This window comes from Osmerus mordax, chromosome 10 (assembly GCF_038355195.1).
Source record: "Osmerus mordax isolate fOsmMor3 chromosome 10, fOsmMor3.pri, whole genome shotgun sequence".
Lineage (NCBI taxonomy): Eukaryota > Metazoa > Chordata > Actinopteri > Osmeriformes > Osmeridae > Osmerus > Osmerus mordax.
Genome location: NC_090059.1, coordinates 5,041,223 through 5,058,422, shown reverse-complemented (window position 1 = coordinate 5,058,422; position 17,200 = coordinate 5,041,223).

Sequence of the window (17,200 nt, the reverse complement as noted above, 5' to 3'; positions counted from 1 at the left end):
TCATCTAATCCAAACTACTGACAAGAATTTGCCATTACATTCTGTTTTAGAGACTTTCATTTCGTTATTACTTTAAAGTGCTTTTCAGCTCCTGAATAGCGTTTTCAATGCCTTTACAATGTTTGGAATTGTACTAGTTCACTGTAATAATAGTGCTTGGATTTTCAGATAAAGCCACACTGACTCAAATCAACTGTAAATCGTGTAATCCAAACTACTGACAAGATTTAGCCATTATATTCTGTTTTTGAGACTTTCATTTTTTTTATTGCTTTAAAGTGCTTTTCAGCTCCTGAACAGCGTTTTTCAATGCATTTGAACTGTAAATCATCTAATCCAAACTACTGACAAGATTTTGCCATTACATTCTGTTTTGCTTGTTTTGCAGTGCTTAGATTTCAGCCTAAAACAGGCCACACTGACTCAAATCAACTGTAAATCATCTAATCCAAACTACTGACAAGATTATGCCATTACATTCTGTTTTAGAGACTTTCATTTCGTTATTGCTTTAAAGTGCTTTTCAGATCCTGAACAGCGTTTTTCAATGCATTTGAACTGTAAATCATCTAATCCAAACTACTGGCAAGATTTAGCCATTAGATTCTGTTTTGCTTGTTTTGCAGTGCTTAGATTTCAGCCTAAAACAGGCCACACTGACTCAAATCAACTGTAAATCATCTAATCCAAACTACTGACAAGATTTTGCCATTACATTCTGTTTTAGAGACTTTCATTTCGTTATTGCTTTAAAGTGCTTTTCAGCTCCTGAACAGCGTTTTTCAATGCATTTGAACTGTAAATCATCTAATCCAAACTACTGGCAAGATTTAGCCATTAGATTCTGTTTTGCTTGTTTTGCAGTGCTTAGATTTCAGCCTAAAACAGGCCACACTGACTCAAATCAACTGTAAATCATCTAATCCAAACTACTGACAAGATTTTGCCATTACATTCTGTTTTAGAGACTTTCATTTCGTTATTGCTTTAAAGTGTTTTTCAGCTCCTGAATAGCGTTTTCAATGCCTTTACAATGTTTGGAATTGTACTAGTTCACTCCAATAACAGTGCTAGGATTTCAACTAAGGCCACACTGACTCAAATCAACTGTAAATCGTCTAATCCAAACTACTGACAAGATTTTGCCATTACATTCTGTTTTTGAGACTTTCATTTCTTTATTGCTTTAAAGTGCTTTTCAGATCCTGAACAGCTATTTTCAATGCATTTCAACTGTAAATCATCTAATCCAAACTACTGGCAAGATTTAGCCATTAGATTCTGTTTTGCTTGTTTTGCAGTGCTTAGATTTCAGCCTAAAACAGGCCACACTGACTCAAATCAACTGTAAATCATCTAATCCAAACTACTGACAAGATTTTGCCATTACATTCTGTTTTAGAGACTTTCATTTCGTTATTGCTTTAAAGTTCTTTTCAGCTCCTGAATAGCGTTTTCAATGCCTTTACAATGTTTGGAATTGTACTAGTTCACTCTAATAATAGTGCTTGGATTTTCAGCTAAGGCCACACTGACTCAAATCAACTGTAAATCGTGTAATCCAAACTACTGGCAAGATTTAGCCATTAGATTATGTTTTGCTTGTTTTGCAGTGCTTAGATTTCAGCCTAAAACTGGCCACACTGACTCAAATCAACTGTAAATCATCTAATCCAAACTACTGACAAGAATTTGCCATTACATTCTGTTTTAGAGACTTTCATTTCGTTATTACTTTAAAGTGCTTTTCAGCTCCTGAATAGCGTTTTCAATGCCTTTACAATGTTTGGAATTGTACTAGTTCACTGTAATAATAGTGCTTGGATTTTCAGATAAAGCCACACTGACTCAAATCAACTGTAAATCGTGTAATCCAAACTACTGACAAGATTTAGCCATTATATTCTGTTTTTGAGACTTTCATTTTTTTTATTGCTTTAAAGTGCTTTTCAGCTCCTGAACAGCGTTTTTCAATGCATTTGAACTGTAAATCATCTAATCCAAACTACTGACAAGATTTTGCCATTACATTCTGTTTTGCTTGTTTTGCAGTGCTTAGATTTCAGCCTAAAACAGGCCACACTGACTCAAATCAACTGTAAATCATCTAATCCAAACTACTGACAAGATTATGCCATTACATTCTGTTTTAGAGACTTTCATTTCGTTATTGCTTTAAAGTGCTTTTCAGATCCTGAACAGCGTTTTTCAATGCATTTGAACTGTAAATCATCTAATCCAAACTACTGGCAAGATTTAGCCATTAGATTCTGTTTTGCTTGTTTTGCAGTGCTTAGATTTCAGCCTAAAACAGGCCACACTGACTCAAATCAACTGTAAATCATCTAATCCAAACTACTGACAAGATTTTGCCATTACATTCTGTTTTAGAGACTTTCATTTCGTTATTGCTTTAAAGTGCTTTTCAGCTCCTGAACAGCGTTTTTCAATGCATTTGAACTGTAAATCATCTAATCCAAACTACTGGCAAGATTTAGCCATTAGATTCTGTTTTGCTTGTTTTGCAGTGCTTAGATTTCAGCCTAAAACAGGCCACACTGACTCAAATCAACTGTAAATCATCTAATCCAAACTACTGACAAGATTTTGCCATTACATTCTGTTTTAGAGACTTTCATTTCGTTATTGCTTTAAAGTGTTTTTCAGCTCCTGAATAGCGTTTTCAATGCCTTTACAATGTTTGGAATTGTACTAGTTCACTCCAATAACAGTGCTAGGATTTCAACTAAGGCCACACTGACTCAAATCAACTGTAAATCGTCTAATCCAAACTACTGACAAGATTTTGCCATTACATTCTGTTTTTGAGACTTTCATTTCTTTATTGCTTTAAAGTGCTTTTCAGATCCTGAACAGCTATTTTCAATGCATTTCAACTGTAAATCATCTAATCCAAACTACTGGCAAGATTTAGCCATTAGATTCTGTTTTGCTTGTTTTGCAGTGCTTAGATTTCAGCCTAAAACAGGCCACACTGACTCAAATCAACTGTAAATCATCTAATCCAAACTACTGACAAGATTTTGGCATTACATTCTGTTTTAGAGACTTTCATTTCGTTATTGCTTTAAAGTGCTTTTCAGCTCCTGAACAGCGTTTTTCAATGCATGTGAACTGTAAATCATCTAATCCAAACTACTGGCAAGATTTAGCCATTAGATTCTGTTTTGCTTGTTTTGCAGTGCTTAGATTTCAGCCTAAAACAGGCCACACTGACTCAAATCAACTGTAAATCATCTAATCCAAACTACTGACAAGATTTTGCCATTACATTCTGTTTTAGAGACTTTCATTTCGTTATTGCTTTAAAGTTCTTTTCAGCTCCTGAATAGCGTTTTCAATGCCTTTACAATGTTTGGAATTGTACTAGTTCACTCTAATAATAGTGCTTGGATTTTCAGCTAAGGCCACACTGACTCAAATCAACTGTAAATCGTGTAATCCAAACTACTGGCAATATTTAGCCATTAGATTATGTTTTGCTTGTTTTGCAGTGCTTAGATTTCAGCCTAAAACTGGCCACACTGACTCAAATCAACTGTAAATCATCTAATCCAAACTACTGACAAGAATTTGCCATTACATTCTGTTTTAGAGACTTTCATTTCGTTATTACTTTAAAGTGCTTTTCAGCTCCTGAATAGCGTTTTCAATGCCTTTACAATGTTTGGAATTGTACTAGTTCACTGTAATAATAGTGCTTGGATTTTCAGATAAAGCCACACTGACTCAAATCAACTGTAAATCGTGTAATCCAAACTACTGACAAGATTTAGCCATTATATTCTGTTTTTGAGACTTTCATTTTTTTTATTGCTTTAAAGTGCTTTTCAGCTCCTGAACAGCGTTTTTCAATGCATTTGAACTGTAAATCATCTAATCCAAACTACTGACAAGATTTTGCCATTACATTCTGTTTTGCTTGTTTTGCAGTGCTTAGATTTCAGCCTAAAACAGGCCACACTGACTCAAATCAACTGTAAATCATCTAATCCAAACTACTGACAAGATTATGCCATTACATTCTGTTTTAGAGACTTTCATTTCGTTATTGCTTTAAAGTGCTTTTCAGATCCTGAACAGCGTTTTTCAATGCATTTGAACTGTAAATCATCTAATCCAAACTACTGGCAAGATTTAGCCATTAGATTCTGTTTTGCTTGTTTTGCAGTGCTTAGATTTCAGCCTAAAACAGGCCACACTGACTCAAATCAACTGTAAATCATCTAATCCAAACTACTGACAAGATTTTGCCATTACATTCTGTTTTAGAGACTTTCATTTCGTTATTGCTTTAAAGTGCTTTTCAGCTCCTGAACAGCGTTTTTCAATGCATTTGAACTGTAAATCATCTAATCCAAACTACTGGCAAGATTTAGCCATTAGATTCTGTTTTGCTTGTTTTGCAGTGCTTAGATTTCAGCCTAAAACAGGCCACACTGACTCAAATCAACTGTAAATCATCTAATCCAAACTACTGACAAGATTTTGCCATTACATTCTGTTTTAGAGACTTTCATTTCGTTATTGCTTTAAAGTGTTTTTCAGCTCCTGAATAGCGTTTTCAATGCCTTTACAATGTTTGGAATTGTACTAGTTCACTCCAATAACAGTGCTAGGATTTCAACTAAGGCCACACTGACTCAAATCAACTGTAAATCGTCTAATCCAAACTACTGACAAGATTTTGCCATTACATTCTGTTTTTGAGACTTTCATTTCTTTATTGCTTTAAAGTGCTTTTCAGATCCTGAACAGCTATTTTCAATGCATTTCAACTGTAAATCATCTAATCCAAACTACTGGCAAGATTTAGCCATTAGATTCTGTTTTGCTTGTTTTGCAGTGCTTAGATTTCAGCCTAAAACAGGCCACACTGACTCAAATCAACTGTAAATCATCTAATCCAAACTACTGACAAGATTTTGGCATTACATTCTGTTTTAGAGACTTTCATTTCGTTATTGCTTTAAAGTGCTTTTCAGCTCCTGAACAGCGTTTTTCAATGCATGTGAACTGTAAATCATCTAATCCAAACTACTGGCAAGATTTAGCCATTAGATTCTGTTTAGCTTGTTTTGCAGTGCTTAGATTTCAGCCTAAAACAGGCCACACTGACTCAAATCAACTGTAAATCATCTAATCCAAACTACTGACAAGATTTTGCCATTACATTCTGTTTTAGAGACTTTCATTTCGTTATTGCTTTAAAGTTCTTTTCAGCTCCTGAATAGCGTTTTCAATGCCTTTACAATGTTTGGAATTGTACTAGTTCACTCTAATAATAGTGCTTGGATTTTCAGCTAAGGCCACACTGACTCAAATCAACTGTAAATCGTGTAATCCAAACTACTGGCAAGATTTAGCCATTAGATTATGTTTTGCTTGTTTTGCAGTGCTTAGATTTCAGCCTAAAACTGGCCACACTGACTCAAATCAACTGTAAATCATCTAATCCAAACTACTGACAAGAATTTGCCATTACATTCTGTTTTAGAGACTTTCATTTCGTTATTACTTTAAAGTGCTTTTCAGCTCCTGAATAGCGTTTTCAATGCCTTTACAATGTTTGGAATTGTACTAGTTCACTGTAATAATAGTGCTTGGATTTTCAGATAAAGCCACACTGACTCAAATCAACTGTAAATCGTGTAATCCAAACTACTGACAAGATTTAGCCATTATATTCTGTTTTTGAGACTTTCATTTTTTTTATTGCTTTAAAGTGCTTTTCAGCTCCTGAACAGCGTTTTTCAATGCATTTGAACTGTAAATCATCTAATCCAAACTACTGACAAGATTTTGCCATTACATTCTGTTTTGCTTGTTTTGCAGTGCTTAGATTTCAGCCTAAAACAGGCCACACTGACTCAAATCAACTGTAAATCATCTAATCCAAACTACTGACAAGATTATGCCATTACATTCTGTTTTAGAGACTTTCATTTCGTTATTGCTTTAAAGTGCTTTTCAGATCCTGAACAGCGTTTTTCAATGCATTTGAACTGTAAATCATCTAATCCAAACTACTGGCAAGATTTAGCCATTAGATTCTGTTTTGCTTGTTTTGCAGTGCTTAGATTTCAGCCTAAAACAGGCCACACTGACTCAAATCAACTGTAAATCATCTAATCCAAACTACTGACAAGATTTTGCCATTACATTCTGTTTTAGAGACTTTCATTTCGTTATTGCTTTAAAGTGCTTTTCAGCTCCTGAACAGCGTTTTTCAATGCATTTGAACTGTAAATCATCTAATCCAAACTACTGGCAAGATTTAGCCATTAGATTCTGTTTTGCTTGTTTTGCAGTGCTTAGATTTCAGCCTAAAACAGGCCACACTGACTCAAATCAACTGTAAATCATCTAATCCAAACTACTGACAAGATTTTGCCATTACATTCTGTTTTAGAGACTTTCATTTCGTTATTGCTTTAAAGTGTTTTTCAGCTCCTGAATAGCGTTTTCAATGCCTTTACAATGTTTGGAATTGTACTAGTTCACTCCAATAACAGTGCTAGGATTTCAACTAAGGCCACACTGACTCAAATCAACTGTAAATCGTCTAATCCAAACTACTGACAAGATTTTGCCATTACATTCTGTTTTTGAGACTTTCATTTCTTTATTGCTTTAAAGTGCTTTTCAGATCCTGAACAGCTATTTTCAATGCATTTCAACTGTAAATCATCTAATCCAAACTACTGGCAAGATTTAGCCATTAGATTCTGTTTTGCTTGTTTTGCAGTGCTTAGATTTCAGCCTAAAACAGGCCACACTGACTCAAATCAACTGTAAATCATCTAATCCAAACTACTGACAAGATTTTGCCATTACATTCTGTTTTAGAGACTTTCATTTCGTTATTACTTTAAAGTGCTTTTCAGCTCCTGAATAGCGTTTTCAATGCCTTTACAATGTTTGGAATTGTACTAGTTCACTCTAATAATAGTGCTTGGATTTTCAGCTAAGGCCACACTGACTCAAATCAACTGTAAATCGTCTAATCCAAACTACTGACAAGATGTAGACATTACATTCTGTGTTTGAGACTTTCATTTTTTTATTGCTTTAAAGTGCTTTTCAGCTCCTGAACAGCGTTATTCAATGCATTTGAACTGTAAATCATCTAATCCAATCTACTGACAAGATTTATCCATTAGATTCTGTTTTGCTTGTTTTTCAGTGCTTAGATTTCAGCCTAAAACAGGCCACACTGACTCAAATCAACTGTAAATCATCTAATCCAAACTACTGACAAGATTTTGCCATTACATTCTGTTTTAGAGACTTTCATTTCGTTATTGCTTTAAAGTGCTTTTCAGCTCCTGAATAGCGTTTTAAATGCCTTTACAATGTTTGGAATTGTACTAGTTCACTCTAATAATAGTGCTTGGATTTTTAGCTAAGGCCACACTGACTCAAATCAACTTTTCAGCTCCTGAATAGCGTTTTCAATGCCTTTACAATGTTTTGAATTGTACTAGTTCACTCCAATAACAGTGCTTGGATTTCAACTAAGGCCACACTGACTCAAATCAACTGTAAATCGTCTAATCCAAACTACTGACAAGATTTTGCCATTACATTCTGTTTTTGAGACTTTCATTTTTTTATTGCTTTAAAGTGCTTTTCAGATCCTGAACAGCGTTTTTCAATGCATTTGAACTGTAAATCATCTAATCCAAACGACTGACAAGATTTTGCCATTGCATTCTGTTTTGCTTGTTTTGCAGTGCTTAGATTTCAGCCTAAAACAGGCCACACTGACTCAAATCAACTGTAAATCATCTAATCCAAACTACTGACAAGATTATGCCATTACATTCTGTTTTTAGAGACTTTCATTTCGTTATTGCTTTAAAGTGCTTTTCAGATCATGAACAGCGTTTTTCAATGCATTTGAATTGTAAATCATCTAATCCAAACTACTGGCAAGATTTAGCCATTAGATTCTGTTTTGCTTGTTTTGCAGTGCTTAGATTTCAGCCTAAAACAGGCCACACTGACTCAAATCAACTGTAAATCATCTAATCCAAACTACTGACAAGATTTTGCCATTACATTCTGTTTTAGAGACTTTCATTTCGTTATTGCTTTAAAGTGCTTTTCAGCTCCTGAACAGCGTTTTTCAATGCATTTGAACTGTAAATCATCTAATCCAAACTACTGGCAAGATTTAGCCATTAGATTATGTTTTGCTTGTTTTGCAGTGCTTAGATTTCAGCCTAAAACTGGCCACACTGACTCAAATCAACTGTAAATCATCTAATCCAAACTACTGACAAGACTTTGCCATTACATTCTGTTTTAGAGACTTTCATTTCGTTATTGCTTTAAAGTGCTTTTCAGCTCCTGAATAGCGTTTTCAATGCCTTTACAATGTTTGGAATTGTACTAGTTCACTCTAATAATAGTGCTTGGATTTTCAGCTAAGGCCACACTGACTCAAATCAACTGTACATCGTCTAATCCAAACTACTGACAAGATGTAGACAATACATTCTGTGTTTGAGACTTTCATTTTTTTATTGCTTTAAAGTGCTTTTCAGCTCCTGAACAGCGTTATTCAATGCATTTGAACTGTAAATCATCTAATCCAATCTACTGACAAGATTTATCCATTAGATTCTGTTTTGCTTGTTTTGCAGTGCTTAGATTTCAGCCTAAAACAGGCAACACTGACTCAAATCAACTGTAAATCGTTTAATCCAAACTACTGACAAGATTTAGCCATTATACTCTGTTTTTGAGACTTTCGTTTCTTTAAAGTGCTTTTCAGATCCTGAAAAGCAATGCATTTGAACTGTAAATCATCTAATCCAAACTATTAACAAGAATTTGCCATTACATTCTGTTTTAGAGACTTTCATTTCGTTATTGCTTTCAAGTGCTTTTCAGCTCCTGAATAGCGTTTTCAATGCCTTTACAATGTTTGGAATTGTACTCGTTCACTCTAATAATAGTGCTTGGATTTTCAGCTAAGGCCACACTGACTCAAATCAACTGTAAATCGTCTAATCCAAACTACTGACAAGATTTAGCCATTATATTCTGTTTTTGAGACTTTCGTTTCTTTAAAGTGCTTTTCAGATCCTGAACATCGTTTTTCAATGCATTTGAACTGTAAATCATCTAATCCAATCTACTGACAAGATTTATTCCATTAGATTCTGTTTTGCAGTGCTTAGATTTCAGCCTAAAACAGGCCACACTGACTCAAATCAACTGTAAATCGTCTAATCCAAACTACTGACAAGATGTAGACATTACATTCTGTGTTTGAGACTTTCATTTTTTTATTGCTTTAAAGTGCTTTTCAGCTCCTGAACAGCGTTATTCAATGCATTTGAACTGTAAATCATCTAATCCAATCTACTGACAAGATTTATCCATTAGATTCTGTTTTGCAGTGCTTAGATTTCAGCCCAAAACAGGCCACACTGACTCAAATCAACTGTAAATCGTCTAATCCAAACTACTGACAAGATTTTGCCATTACATTCTGTTTTTGAGACTTTCATTTTTTTATTGCTTTAAAGTGCTTTTCAGATCCTGAACAGCGTTTTTCAATGCATTTGAACTGTAAATCATCTAATCCAAACTACTGACAAGATTTTGCCATTACATTATGTTTTGCTTTTTTTGCAGTGCTTAGATTTCAGCCTAAAACAGGCCACACTGACTCAAATCAACTGTAAATCATCTAATCCAAACTACTGACAAGACTTTGCCATTACATTCTGTTTTTGAGACTTTCATTTCGTTATTGCTTTAAAGTGCTTTTCAGCTCCTGAATAGCGTTTTCAATGCCTTTACAATGTTTGGAATTGTACTAGTTCACTCTAATAATAGTGCTTGGATTTTCAGCTAAGGCCACACTGACTCAAATCAACTGTACATCGTCTAATCCAAACTACTGACAAGATGTAGACATTACATTCTGTGTTTGAGACTTTCATTTTTTTATTGCTTTAAAGTGCTTTTCAGCTCCTGAACAGCGTTATTCAATGCATTTGAACTGTAAATCATCTAATCCAATCTACTGACAAGATTTATCCATTAGATTCTGTTTTGCTTGTTTTGCAGTGCTTAGATTTCAGCCTAAAACAGGCCACACTGACTCAAATCAACTGTAAATCATCTAATCCAAACTACTGACAAGATTTTGGCATTACATTCTGTTTTAGAGACTTTCATTTCGTTATTGCTTTAAAGTGCTTTTCAGCTCCTGAACAGCGTTTTTCAATGCATGTGAACTGTAAATCATCTAATCCAAACTACTGGCAAGATTTAGCCATTAGATTCTGTTTAGCTTGTTTTGCAGTGCTTAGATTTCAGCCTAAAACAGGCCACACTGACTCAAATCAACTGTAAATCATCTAATCCAAACTACTGACAAGATTTTGCCATTACATTCTGTTTTAGAGACTTTCATTTCGTTATTGCTTTAAAGTTCTTTTCAGCTCCTGAATAGCGTTTTCAATGCCTTTACAATGTTTGGAATTGTACTAGTTCACTCTAATAATAGTGCTTGGATTTTCAGCTAAGGCCACACTGACTCAAATCAACTGTAAATCGTGTAATCCAAACTACTGGCAAGATTTAGCCATTAGATTATGTTTTGCTTGTTTTGCAGTGCTTAGATTTCAGCCTAAAACTGGCCACACTGACTCAAATCAACTGTAAATCATCTAATCCAAACTACTGACAAGAATTTGCCATTACATTCTGTTTTAGAGACTTTCATTTCGTTATTACTTTAAAGTGCTTTTCAGCTCCTGAATAGCGTTTTCAATGCCTTTACAATGTTTGGAATTGTACTAGTTCACTGTAATAATAGTGCTTGGATTTTCAGATAAAGCCACACTGACTCAAATCAACTGTAAATCGTGTAATCCAAACTACTGACAAGATTTAGCCATTATATTCTGTTTTTGAGACTTTCATTTTTTTTATTGCTTTAAAGTGCTTTTCAGCTCCTGAACAGCGTTTTTCAATGCATTTGAACTGTAAATCATCTAATCCAAACTACTGACAAGATTTTGCCATTACATTCTGTTTTGCTTGTTTTGCAGTGCTTAGATTTCAGCCTAAAACAGGCCACACTGACTCAAATCAACTGTAAATCATCTAATCCAAACTACTGACAAGATTATGCCATTACATTCTGTTTTAGAGACTTTCATTTCGTTATTGCTTTAAAGTGCTTTTCAGATCCTGAACAGCGTTTTTCAATGCATTTGAACTGTAAATCATCTAATCCAAACTACTGGCAAGATTTAGCCATTAGATTCTGTTTTGCTTGTTTTGCAGTGCTTAGATTTCAGCCTAAAACAGGCCACACTGACTCAAATCAACTGTAAATCATCTAATCCAAACTACTGACAAGATTTTGCCATTACATTCTGTTTTAGAGACTTTCATTTCGTTATTGCTTTAAAGTGCTTTTCAGCTCCTGAACAGCGTTTTTCAATGCATTTGAACTGTAAATCATCTAATCCAAACTACTGGCAAGATTTAGCCATTAGATTCTGTTTTGCTTGTTTTGCAGTGCTTAGATTTCAGCCTAAAACAGGCCACACTGACTCAAATCAACTGTAAATCATCTAATCCAAACTACTGACAAGATTTTGCCATTACATTCTGTTTTAGAGACTTTCATTTCGTTATTGCTTTAAAGTGTTTTTCAGCTCCTGAATAGCGTTTTCAATGCCTTTACAATGTTTGGAATTGTACTAGTTCACTCCAATAACAGTGCTAGGATTTCAACTAAGGCCACACTGACTCAAATCAACTGTAAATCGTCTAATCCAAACTACTGACAAGATTTTGCCATTACATTCTGTTTTTGAGACTTTCATTTCTTTATTGCTTTAAAGTGCTTTTCAGATCCTGAACAGCTATTTTCAATGCATTTCAACTGTAAATCATCTAATCCAAACTACTGGCAAGATTTAGCCATTAGATTCTGTTTTGCTTGTTTTGCAGTGCTTAGATTTCAGCCTAAAACAGGCCACACTGACTCAAATCAACTGTAAATCATCTAATCCAAACTACTGACAAGATTTTGCCATTACATTCTGTTTTAGAGACTTTCATTTCGTTATTACTTTAAAGTGCTTTTCAGCTCCTGAATAGCGTTTTCAATGCCTTTACAATGTTTGGAATTGTACTAGTTCACTCTAATAATAGTGCTTGGATTTTCAGCTAAGGCCACACTGACTCAAATCAACTGTAAATCGTCTAATCCAAACTACTGACAAGATGTAGACATTACATTCTGTGTTTGAGACTTTCATTTTTTTATTGCTTTAAAGTGCTTTTCAGCTCCTGAACAGCGTTATTCAATGCATTTGAACTGTAAATCATCTAATCCAATCTACTGACAAGATTTATCCATTAGATTCTGTTTTGCTTGTTTTTCAGTGCTTAGATTTCAGCCTAAAACAGGCCACACTGACTCAAATCAACTGTAAATCATCTAATCCAAACTACTGACAAGATTTTGCCATTACATTCTGTTTTAGAGACTTTCATTTCGTTATTGCTTTAAAGTGCTTTTCAGCTCCTGAATAGCGTTTTAAATGCCTTTACAATGTTTGGAATTGTACTAGTTCACTCTAATAATAGTGCTTGGATTTTTAGCTAAGGCCACACTGACTCAAATCAACTTTTCAGCTCCTGAATAGCGTTTTCAATGCCTTTACAATGTTTTGAATTGTACTAGTTCACTCCAATAACAGTGCTTGGATTTCAACTAAGGCCACACTGACTCAAATCAACTGTAAATCGTCTAATCCAAACTACTGACAAGATTTTGCCATTACATTCTGTTTTTGAGACTTTCATTTTTTTATTGCTTTAAAGTGCTTTTCAGATCCTGAACAGCGTTTTTCAATGCATTTGAACTGTAAATCATCTAATCCAAACGACTGACAAGATTTTGCCATTGCATTCTGTTTTGCTTGTTTTGCAGTGCTTAGATTTCAGCCTAAAACAGGCCACACTGACTCAAATCAACTGTAAATCATCTAATCCAAACTACTGACAAGATTATGCCATTACATTCTGTTTTTAGAGACTTTCATTTCGTTATTGCTTTAAAGTGCTTTTCAGATCATGAACAGCGTTTTTCAATGCATTTGAATTGTAAATCATCTAATCCAAACTACTGGCAAGATTTAGCCATTAGATTCTGTTTTGCTTGTTTTGCAGTGCTTAGATTTCAGCCTAAAACAGGCCACACTGACTCAAATCAACTGTAAATCATCTAATCCAAACTACTGACAAGATTTTGCCATTACATTCTGTTTTAGAGACTTTCATTTCGTTATTGCTTTAAAGTGCTTTTCAGCTCCTGAACAGCGTTATTCAATGCATTTGAACTGTAAATCATCTAATCCAATCTACTGACAAGATTTATCCATTAGATTCTGTTTTGCTTGTTTTGCAGTGCTTAGATTTCAGCCTAAAACAGGCCACACTGACTCAAATCAACTGTAAATCATCTAATCCAAACTACTGACAAGATTTTGCCATTACATTCTGTTTTAGAGACTTTCATTTCGTTATTGCTTTAAAGTGTTTTTCAGCTCCTGAATAGCGTTTTCAATGCCTTTACAATGTTTGGAATTGTACTAGTTCACTCCAATAACAGTGCTTGGATTTCAACTAAGGCCACACTGACTCAAATCAACTGTAAATCGTCTAATCCAAACTACTGACAAGATTTTGCCATTACATTCTGTTTTTGAGACTTTCATTTCTTTATTGCTTTAAAGTGCTTTTCAGATCCTGAACAGCTATTTTCAATGCATTTCAACTGTAAATCATCTAATCCAAACTACTGGCAAGATTTAGCCATTAGATTCTGTTTTGCTTGTTTTGCAGTGCTTAGATTTCAGCCTAAAACAGGCCACACTGACTCAAATCAACTGTAAATCATCTAATCCAAACTACTGACAAGATTATGCCATGACATTCTGTTTTAGAGACTTTCAATTCGTTATTGCTTTAAAGTGCTTTTCAGCTCCTGAATAGCGTTTTCAATGCCTTTACAATGTTTGGAATTGTACTAGTTCACTCTAATAATAGTGCTTGGATTTTCAGCTAAGGCCACACTGACTCAAATCAACTGTAAATCGTCTAATCCAAACTACTGACAAGATGTAGACATTACATTCTGTTTTTGAGACTTTCATTTTTTTTATTGCTTTAAAGTGCTTTTCAGCTCCTGAACAGCGTTTTTCAATGCATTTGAACTGTAAATCATCTAATCCAAACTACTGACAAGATTTTGCCATTACATTATGTTTTGCTTTTTTTGCAGTGCTTAGATTTCAGTCTAAAACAGGCCACACTGACTCAAATCAACTGTAAATCATCTAATCCAAACTACTGACAAGATTATGCCATTACATTCTGTTTTAGAGACTTTCATTTCGTTATTGCTTTAAAGTGCTTTTCAGATCCTGAACAGCGTTTTTCAATGCATTTGAACTGTAAATCATCTAATCCAAACTACTGGCAAGATTTAGCCATTAGATTCTGTTTTGCTTGTTTTGCAGTGCTTAGATTTCAGCCTAAAACAGGCCACACTGACTCAAATCAACTGTAAATCATCTAATCCAAACTACTGACAAGATTTTGCCATTACATTCTGTTTTAGAGACTTTCATTTAGTTATTGCTTTAAAGTGCTTTTCAGCTCCTGAACAGCGTTATTCAATGCATTTGAACTGTAAATCATCTAATCCAATATACTGACAAGATTTATCCATTAGATTCTGTTTTGCTTGTTTTGCAGTGCTTAGATTTCAGCCTAAAACAGGCCACACTGACTCAAATCAACTGTAAATCATCTAATCCAAACTACTGACAAGATTTTGCCATTACATTCTGTTTTTGAGACTTTCATTTTTTTATTGCTTTAAAGTGCTTTTCAGATCCTGAACATCGTTTTTCAATGCATTTACAATGTTTGGAATTGTACTAGTTCACTCCAATAACAGTGCTTGGATTTCAACTAAGGCCACACTGACTCAAATCAACTGTAAATCGTCTAATCCAAACTACTGACAAGATTTTGCCATTACATTCTGTTTTTGAGACTTTCATTTTTTTTATTGCTTTAAAGTGCTTTTCAGCTCCTGAACAGCGTTTTTCAATGCATTTGAACTGTAAATCATCTAATCCAAACTACTGACAAGATTTTGCCATTACATTCTGTTTTGCTTGTTTTGCAGTGCTTAGATTTCAGCCTAAAACAGGCCACACTGACTCAAATCAACTGTAAATCATCTAATCCAAACTACTGACAAGATTATGCCATTACATTCTGTTTTAGAGACTTTCATTTCGTTATTGCTTTAAAGTGCTTTTCAGATCCTGAACAGCGTTTTTCAATGCATTTGAACTGTAAATCATCTAATCCAAACTACTGGCAAGATTTAGCCATTAGATTCTGTTTTGCTTGTTTTGCAGTGCTTAGATTTCAGCCTAAAACAGGCCACACTGACTCAAATCAACTGTAAATCATCTAATCCAAACTACTGACAAGATTTTGCCATTACATTCTGTTTTAGAGACTTTCATTTCGTTATTGCTTTAAAGTGCTTTTCAGCTCCTGAACAGCGTTTTTCAATGCATTTGAACTGTAAATCATCTAATCCAAACTACTGGCAAGATTTAGCCATTAGATTCTGTTTTGCTTGTTTTGCAGTGCTTAGATTTCAGCCTAAAACAGGCCACACTGACTCAAATCAACTGTAAATCATCTAATCCAAACTACTGACAAGATTTTGCCATTACATTCTGTTTTAGAGACTTTCATTTCGTTATTGCTTTAAAGTGTTTTTCAGCTCCTGAATAGCGTTTTCAATGCCTTTACAATGTTTGGAATTGTACTAGTTCACTCCAATAACAGTGCTTGGATTTCAACTAAGGCCACACTGACTCAAATCAACTGTAAATCATCTAATCCAAACTACTGACAAGATTTTGCCATTACATTCTGTTTTTGAGACTTTCATTTCTTTATTGCTTTAAAGTGCTTTTCAGATCCTGAACAGCTATTTTCAATGCATTTCAACTGTAAATCATCTAATCCAAACTACTGGCAAGATTTAGCCATTAGATTCTGTTTTGCTTGTTTTGCAGTGCTTAGATTTCAGCCTAAAACAGGCCACACTGACTCAAATCAACTGTAAATCATCTAATCCAAACTACTGACAAGATTTTGCCATTACATTCTGTTTTAGAGACTTTCATTTCGTTATTACTTTAAAGTGCTTTTCAGCTCCTGAATAGCGTTTTCAATGCCTTTACAATGTTTGGAATTGTACTAGTTCACTCTAATAATAGTGCTTGGATTTTCAGCTAAGGCCACACTGACTCAAATCAACTGTAAATCGTCTAATCCAAACTACTGACAAGATGTAGACATTACATTCTGTGTTTGAGACTTTCATTTTTTTATTGCTTTAAAGTGCTTTTCAGCTCCTGAACAGCGTTATTCAATGCATTTGAACTGTAAATCATCTAATCCAATCTACTGACAAGATTTATCCATTAGATTCTGTTTTGCTTGTTTTTCAGTGCTTAGATTTCAGCCTAAAACAGGCCACACTGACTCAAATCAACTGTAAATCATCTAATCCAAACTACTGACAAGATTTTGCCATTACATTCTGTTTTAGAGACTTTCATTTCGTTATTGCTTTAAAGTGCTTTTCAGCTCCTGAATAGCGTTTTAAATGCCTTTACAATGTTTGGAATTGTACTAGTTCACTCTAATAATAGTGCTTGGATTTTTAGCTAAGGCCACACTGACTCAAATCAACTTTTCAGCTCCTGAATAGCGTTTTCAATGCCTTTACAATGTTTTGAATTGTACTAGTTCACTCCAATAACAGTGCTTGGATTTCAACTAAGGCCACACTGACTCAAATCAACTGTAAATCGTCTAATCCAAACTACTGACAAGATTTTGCCATTACATTCTGTTTTTGAGACTTTCATTTTTTTATTGCTTTAAAGTGCTTTTCAGATCCTGAACAGCGTTTTTCAATGCATTTGAACTGTAAATCATCTAATCCAAACGACTGACAAGATTTTGCCATTACATTCTGTTTTGCTTGTTTTGCAGTGCTTAGATTTCAGCCTAAAACAGGCCACAC